Here is a 9018-nt window from a genome sequence, read left to right on the forward strand (position 1 = left end):
TAGCGTTTATCGATCACGTGATATGTAACCTTTGCTATTGCGTAAATTCGTGAAGTCTCTTCTGTCCCCAGCATCTGATAACCTACCGATCACTCGACGTATAAACATGATGGGCGTTAAATAGGAGCACTAGTGACAGTACACTTCAGAAGGTTTGTTTTATTTCTCCGTTTGCTTCAAGCTTGAACGCTTCATCCACACCATGAAGTTTGCTTTGATCCATGAATAGTATATTCTTTTCGAATTCGCACCAAATGTTTACCGTTAGCATGTATTCAGAAAACATTAATTTATCTTCAAACGAATATGCAACGTCTTGTGCGTGGTATATATAGGCGATTGTACTTGCTATATATAAATCAAAAGTACATTTTTAAAATGGCCATGCTCTTCTCTCGATATGGGTAGTTCGCGAGTCGAGGTCCGTTTCAGAAAGACCGTTTCTAACAGACCATCACATATGGTTATAGAGTAGCTAAGGGGCATATGGGTTTTCGTGTGAAATGCATGTTCATTTTATGAAACATATATTGTTATGTTCAGTAAAGGACCACATATACAAAAAATACATGTTGGCAATTTTGGTCTTTTAATTACCTGGCCTGTACCTGCGTTGTGAACCGACTGGTTTTCAATATATGAGTGTTACTCTTATGATTTCTAGTCAAAGTGTGATGATCTCCTTGATTGAGCAAAACAACTCACCTCTGATGCAGTTGTCCAGCAATAAATAACTGCATAATTTGTAATCGCTGACTGGCTTTTTGTGCAATGTGTACTTAACTCCAATCTCCTAAACTACATTTGTTTTGATGAAAGGCATATAATTAGTCAGGAGGCCAAGGTCCAAAAAGTGGCTTAAAACAAGAGTTACCTTATGTGGTTTAAAGTACAATTTTTGACATCATATGTGGTTAGAGAATATATGAGTCCTATATATGTTGCCCCTCTGGATTATATATATATATATATATATATATATATATATATATATATATATATATATATATATATATATATATATATATATATATATATATATAAATGTTTAGGGAGACGGGCCACCCATTCATAATATGACCTTTCCGATCAGAGGTCAAAACCAATCAAAATTCAAGGTCATCTTTTTTTTCTATTTTAATTAAAACTCTGGCGGAAAGTTTACATAACTAACATAGGGCATATTTGTTATAGCTGGAAATCAGTCACAAAATAGCAAATGATTTGGTTTCATTAAAAATAAACCAAAAACCTATTGGAAATGCTTTATTACAAAAGCGTGTCACCAAGACAACTGATATCAAGATCCACAATTATGAAATATATGGCAATACTGAAGATATCAAGATCCCCAAATGCTATAGATATGCCATGGGTTTTAGGGGATGGGCAACTCACTGTACACATGATCATTTTGATTCATGGTCAAGTCATAGTCAAAATTCAAGGTAATCTTAATTTTTTCAGTTTTTATCAACAAATCACCGAAACATTACATTAATTACAATTAACGGTAACGTTATATGCTACAAAGAGGTCATAATAGAGCGATTATGACAAAAATACATTGGAAGTTGCTTAGAAATTACACAAATGAAATTATCAGGTCAACAAAATGATGGTAGCTCGTCAACTGATTTGCTATGTTGAATAATTCTGGAATACTTTAATGCTGTATATCTTGGTGTCTGGAAGAGCTATGATTATGATGCATTTGTCCTTATATTAGTTTTGAGGGATGGGCTACACATTGGTTACGTGTTATTTGACGTATAAGGTCAAAGTCAAACCTGACGACCTGCATTTCATGGGTGGTGGTGGTGGTGGTGGTTGGGGGGGGGGTCATGCAGTAGTATGAAAATGTTCAGTGCTGGCATATTACCGCTGACTCAGAGGAAGAAACATCACGAATCATAACAGATATTGTTTCTTAAACGGCTACAAACTCAATGTAGGAATCATAACTATACTTGTAATTAACCACCCAGTATGGGTATATATAGAGGAAAACATATCTCAGAAACTGCTTATTACTGCAAGGGAAGAAATCTACTAAACACAACAGACAGAATTATCAAAATGATTCAAAGAAATTTGCTTGATGGAACAAAACAAAATTAAAAATAATAATAATAATAATAATAATAATAATAATATAATATAATATAATATAATATAATATAATATGATAATATATCAGTATATTGCCATTTTTACATAAAATGCATTAGCAATTGGCTTTCCATGTGCCCTCATAAGTAAAAATACACATGACACTAAAAGATACAAATGCAGAGACAAATATTAAACATGAAGCTAAAACAAATGGTAAAAGATTCTAGGAATGGTTTAAACTGAGAATCGCAGATGGATAAAAGCTCTTTCTAAAACGTCCTGATTTCGTTTTGATACTCCTGTACCACCTACCCGAGGTAACAGTTCAAAAAAATGTATGTGCTGGATGACTGGAATCCTTAATGGCGGATGTAGCTTTGGTCTAATCACTGATCTCGATACCAGTTGTCTGGGAACAGAATTTGTTACGAAGCTAGCAAAGTTAAAACATACTTTTGCTATTAATTTCTGAAAGACTATATAATTTGCTATTAGAGACCGATTTGCAGGCTTACACAGTATGTCTCGGTGGCTGTTGGGGAAAACACCTGTGAATGTTTCGATTGAAAAAGTGAAAATATTGCAGTGTCCTTGTAATTAGACTATGACCCTGACCTTAAGATCATGTGATAGGTGAGTTGCCCGTCCAATAAAATCTATATATAGACACTTGCATCATACCTGTAGGTCTTCGAGGCCCTGTGATATTCAGCACTTTCATATTTTGGAGATCTTGATACCACTTGTCTTGGTAACAGAAGTTTGTAATAAATGCAACTCCAAATATGCCTCTGCTATACTTTTCCAGGTAAACTATATAATTTGCTATTTTCTGAGCGATTTTCATTTATAAAGATCATGTCTGGTGTCAGCTATAGAAAAAATTCTGATTGTGTTTTAATAATTACAAAAAATAAGATGACCTTGAATTTTGACAATGACCTTGACCTTCGATCGAAACGATCATGTATTCAGTGAATTGCTTGTCCTGAAAACCATATATATAAACACTTACCTCATATCAATAGCACTTTCCGATTAGTATATTAACACTTTGGTATAATTGGGGACATTGACAGCAGTTGTCTTCGTAACAGTTTTTTTGCTACTAAGCAACTTCATATATACTTTTCACGTTTTACGGAAATATTGTATGTTTGGCTTTTTTCTGACCAACTTTAACAGCTTTACAAGTCATATCTGGTGGAAGTATACATAAAAGTTTCAGTGAATGTCTAGCAAATTAATTACCTCGAATTTTGACCTGAACTTGAATCATAAAGGTCATGTGATCATTGAGTTTCATGTCCACTCAAATATATATACACATACTTTAAATATGATTATACCATTTCTGGGGCACGTGATATGACGTTTTTAATATTTAGCATCCTTCGAATGCCAATGTTATCATGGAAACAGCCTCCTGTGAGTTTGCGCAAAAGAATCCAGAGGGGCAATATTGCAACATCAGTTTCTGAAGGCCCAGATATTACTCTAACCAAATACACTGCCAAAAATTGTACTTCAAGCTGGGCAATATTTTTACAATATTTCAGCTTTGGCGCCCTGACTAAATACGGATAACACAGCTGTATATAAATGAGTTTATAGAATTCTATAGAGTTTAACAGATTCCTATAGATTTCGATAGAAATCTATTGGAATTTATTTTTAGAAAATGTTAGAATATAGATTTCCATAGACTTCCATATATAGCTTTCTTTTCTATGGAAGTTTATAGAAAATGTTCTATAGAAATTCTATGTAAAGTTAATAGGAATTAAGTGTGATTTAATGTTCATATAAAGAATATCTATAGAAATTGATAGCATTTGTGTAGAAATTAACTGTATGTAAAAATATAGTGGAACAGACACATTTTATCGTGGAATTACCGTGGAAATGATCATTCTATATTGACCAGAAAAATAATACACTAACAAATCTTTTCCTCACCAAATCAGTCATGTTTCACAATTACCAAGTTTTGAATACTTAGAAACATTCATCGTGACCAGGAAAATATCATTATTATTTACCCCCTTGAACAGTAGTTAAAAGTTAAACTGAGAGTCTATTCCTTGTGAACTAGAGCTTAAAGCTCCTGATAACCATGACTTCGAATCTTGTGACCGACCCAACCCCAGGGCGAGTCTTCCGTCGACTTTGATATGTAGGCCTGGGGGACTGGGATAGACTGTGGGGAACGTTTTCTGTCTATACTTCATGGATGTCAAAAAGAGGCTCTTGCCAACATTTATTGCGATCACTCATCATTTTGAGTTGGGCCTATTTAATTTTATGGACGGTGAACATGCACCGGAACTTATACATTTCATTAGCTATGACATAAATTAATCGTTCACGTGATACGTACGTACCTAATAAATCTTGCCATTGTGTGAATTTATGCAATCTCTTCGATCCCCAACATCTAGTTACATTGTGGCGTACATCAGCGTATAAACACGGCGATCGTTACCTCTGTCTTATAACCTTTAGCTAGCTAATTGGAGATCGCAGAAAAGGGGAGCACTAGCGAAAGTATACTTCACAAGGTTTGTTGTATTTCTCTGTTAGCTTCAAGCTTGAATAATTCGTCCAGATATTTACACCATGCAGTTCGCTTTGTTACATGAATAGCATATGATTTTGTTCTTTTCGAATTCAAATTTGTACCATTTGCATATATTCGAATATCAATATATGGGATTCTAGATATTTCTAGAGTTATTTTGCGCCCTGTTATCGACTCACCTTCCTATGGAAGACCGGTGAGGACAGCGATCTGCGACCTGCGAGTTGCAAAACTGCCACCCGCGAGTTGCAAAACTGCGACCTGCGACTTGTCAGCCTCGATTTCTCGTAATACTAGAGATTCGGGTATTTATTATCGACAAGGGCGAGTTGGCTAATTGGAATATACCACTGCAGTTTTGTCAGGACACGAAGAAGCCTCGAAACGCTGTCTTTATTACAACTCGGTGAACTATTACCATACTCTTCGTACTTTTGCACTTGCTTTTCGCTCGGCGAGTCATATTCTGAGTACCCACGCTACCGTTACTAGCTTAGGTTTTAAAACAGGAACCGATAGCCGGATTCACATGAAATTCTACTTAACGGACTGTACCTTAAAGGCGCCCCTAAAATTATGTTTTGTTCCACATTTGACTACTGATGGGTTCGCCTTCATTTGATCAATCTTGTCATCTGCACACGATAAGCACTGTTTCTACCAAATGGTGGCTTCAGAGGTATAGACATGACTATTTACACTGTGGTAACTATATATTTCGTTTAAACATCATGATTTGCGGCCATCTTGAAAATATTGAGTAGTGGAATGCTTGTTATAGCAAGTGTTGTTGATCAAAATGTTGTGCCAATACGTCAATAGAAGTGTCAAACTTTAACCCCATGCAGCTGATTACAATGACAGCGATATGAATGATGATGTCTGGGCTACCAGTTACCTTGACCCACAACTGACCTAAAACAGTATCTTCAAACGTTAACATGTAGACGACTATACGTACAACTATCATCGATATTACAAATGTAATAATAATAATAGTCTTTATTCGTCCAAAAAAATCGGAAATGTATTGAATAGTCGCCACGAGAGCATCGATCGTACTTGCTACATTCAATGTACAGTATGAAAATGGCGATGCCTGGTTATATCGCCATGCCCCATTTACTATTGATCAGTGTTTGATTTATATTTGGTGCATGCTCACCTGGCGTCGTTACCCACTGCACAAAATGTTGTTTACGCTGTTTAGCACAACTGAATTGATAAGGTTCGGTAGTGCTATAGGCATGGCAAAGTGTCTGTCTGTCTTACTGTCTGTCCGTGTGTGTGTGTGTGTGTGTGTGTGTGTGTGTGTGTGAACCTTAACGCCAAAAACCGCCAGACCGATTGCCTAGATATTTGGTGGGTGTACTAAATTGGGTTTCTAGTTGGGAAATTGTTCAAATCAAAATGATCTTACTACCGGTGAGTGATTTGGGTCTAAAAATGTGATTTGTGGTCAAAAAACTTAATTTGATGATGATCCCATTAGTGATATGCAATAAGGGCTAAAATGTGTCTTTTTGGTCAAAAATCTTTCATTCCAAAACTGCTGAGCAGATTGGGCTGAAATTTAATGGGGTGCATCTGGAGGTGTATAGATGAAGAAATATTAAGCATATTATGATCTCATCAGTGATATGCAAATTAGGTGTAAAAATGCGAATTTTTATGTAAGATGTTTCTGGAAGTGTTACTCTACAGATATTCATTTATTATTACTTTAGTTATTAATAGCAACAAGACCACGCCCATGGCAACAGCCAAATGATCACAGATATTGCAAAGATATTACAACAGGGATTAATAGACAATTGAATAAACATTCAAGAAATGTATGTAAATGTGCCTAGCAACAAGACCAATAGCAACAGCCAAATGATCACATATATTGCAAAGGTAACAACAGGGATTAATAGACAAATGAATAAACATTCAAAAATGTATGCAAAGAGACCTAGCAACAAGATTACGTCCATAGCAACAGCCATGAGATCACATATATTGCAAAGATAACATCAGGGATTCATAGATAAGTGAACAAACATTCAAAAAATGTATGCACATATGTCTAGCAACATGGCCACGCCCATAGCAACAGCCAAATGGTCGTGTATATTGCAAATATAACAACAGGGTTGGATAGGCAACTGGATAATCATTCAGCAAATCACCTATACCTAGCATGGATCAGCATATGGGTAAACATTTTTTAAAACTGTACAGTTGTGCTACAATGCCATTGGTGCTATTTTTTGACATACGCTTTTATCGAATTTGCATAAATGATGGACAAGGAAGGACTCATAAGTATCAACTGAAACAACAGCATCAGGCCAGGGGTGGGGTGTCAAGAGGCTTTCTGGACAGAACACTTGCTCACAACCTTGATGAATAGGTGCTATACTTAGGGGTCGACCATTTTGATATCCTGGTGGGGCCTTGGAAGATTGGTGGAGAGCCATTTTTCCCACCTGCTTGCTGTGAATTTTTTTTCTCCTTCGCCTATGCTGGCACCTTTTTTTTCTTTCCTTCTTTGAGATATCCGGATTTTTACGCCAATGTTGAACACCGACATGTGATGCTACAATTGTCTGTTTGGTAACACAGAGAGTAAAAAGATGCTGTTCTATCACACAGATTATATTTAGGAAACTAAATATTTCAATACATGTTTCATTTTTAAATAAAAACACCATTGACAGCTTTCATGCCATGGTATGATCACACACTGAAAATGCAAATCGGAAACTTGATTGGTAAGCTCCAACATTCAGACAGGTCGGTTCGGCTTCTCCAGCCGGGGGGGGGGGGGGGTTAATGTCTTTTTCCATTGGTCCGACAAAAAGTCACTGACCCCCATGAATAAAGTTTAATAGCATCTTGACAGTAGACAGAAGAGCTTTGAGACTGGCACATGTCCACCTCTTGTGTGTGTGTGGGGGGGGGGGTTAGGGAGTCTCCCTCTAGAAGCCCTGGAAGATTAGTACTGTTAAAGCCAATTTTTAGGCTATCCACAGACACTTTCAGACAATAATTTCCAAGCTTTACAAGACAGCACCAACATGTAAAAATCCTCCAGGGCTTCTAATGGGAGGCCCCCTAACCCCCCCCCCCCCCCACAAACTTTTTTTTTTTAAATATAGTTTTGACAGAAAGCTATCGAGGGAAGAGCTTGAGACTGGGACGTGTCCACCTTTTTTTTTGGGGGGGGGGGGGGGTTGTAGGGGAGAAGCCCTGGAGGATTTGTACTATTAAAGCCAATCTTTAGGCAATTCACAGACACTTTAAGACAATGATTTCCAAGCTTTACAAGACAGCACCAACACGTAAAAAGCATACACATGGTTCAAATATTTTTGAAATAAAGTTTTGATAGTATCTTGACAGTAAGCGGTAGGGAAGAGCTGGATACTGGGATATGTCCAACTCTTATGGTGGTCGTAGGGGTCTCCCCCTAGAAGCTTTGGAAATGTTTACTCTTAAAGCCAAGTTTTTGTGAATCTTATTGTTGGTTTAATGCATGAGTGACCTCTGGGTCCTAGGGGTTTTCCCCCTGGCAGATCTGGACTGTGTTTGTTTCTGTTAGGCAATTTTTAAGTTATTCATAGCCTCTGAGGTAATATTTCCACGCTTCAAAAAGCTAAAGTAAATGCAAGGTTTTAAATAAGTTTCCCATGTCTTAAAACTGGGTCTGTAACATTGGTATAGGGCCATTAATATTGCATGTATAGTAAAATCACTGGTATGCTAGAGAACTTTAGGAAGTCATAAATAGTGCACAATAGAAACTTTTTTATTTGTAGTGTCGATACCGAAATAGGAAGTATATTCATCCCTTCTGACAAATCCATACATTCGAGACTAGAACAATTTAGATTAAGTTATGTTATAAACTATCTAATAGTAAGAAGATTACCGTTACGAGACCTTCAAGTTCACTTTTGCCCCAAAGTGCACGATAGGTGAAGCACTGATTGTGAAACAGCCAAACATTTACATGGCATGTTCTGTAACTAGTGGGGTAGCTAGGTAATACATGTATATGTATAATTGTATGTGTAGTTATGTTTGAACCCTTACATGAAGTAATATTAAGAAAAATTATGAAAGAAACAGACAAGAACAAATATATATATATATATATATATATAAATATATATATATATATATATATATATAAATATATATATATATATATATATATATATATATATATATATGTGTGTGTGTGTGTGTGTGTGTGTGTGTGTGTGTGTGTGTGTGTGTGTGACACAGGCCAAAGAAACTGAGTGGTCCCCGACATATGTTTGCAGATGTTT

The sequence above is a fragment of the Glandiceps talaboti genome, chromosome 6 (genome assembly GCF_964340395.1).
Source record: "Glandiceps talaboti chromosome 6, keGlaTala1.1, whole genome shotgun sequence".
Taxonomy (NCBI): domain Eukaryota; kingdom Metazoa; phylum Hemichordata; class Enteropneusta; family Spengelidae; genus Glandiceps; species Glandiceps talaboti.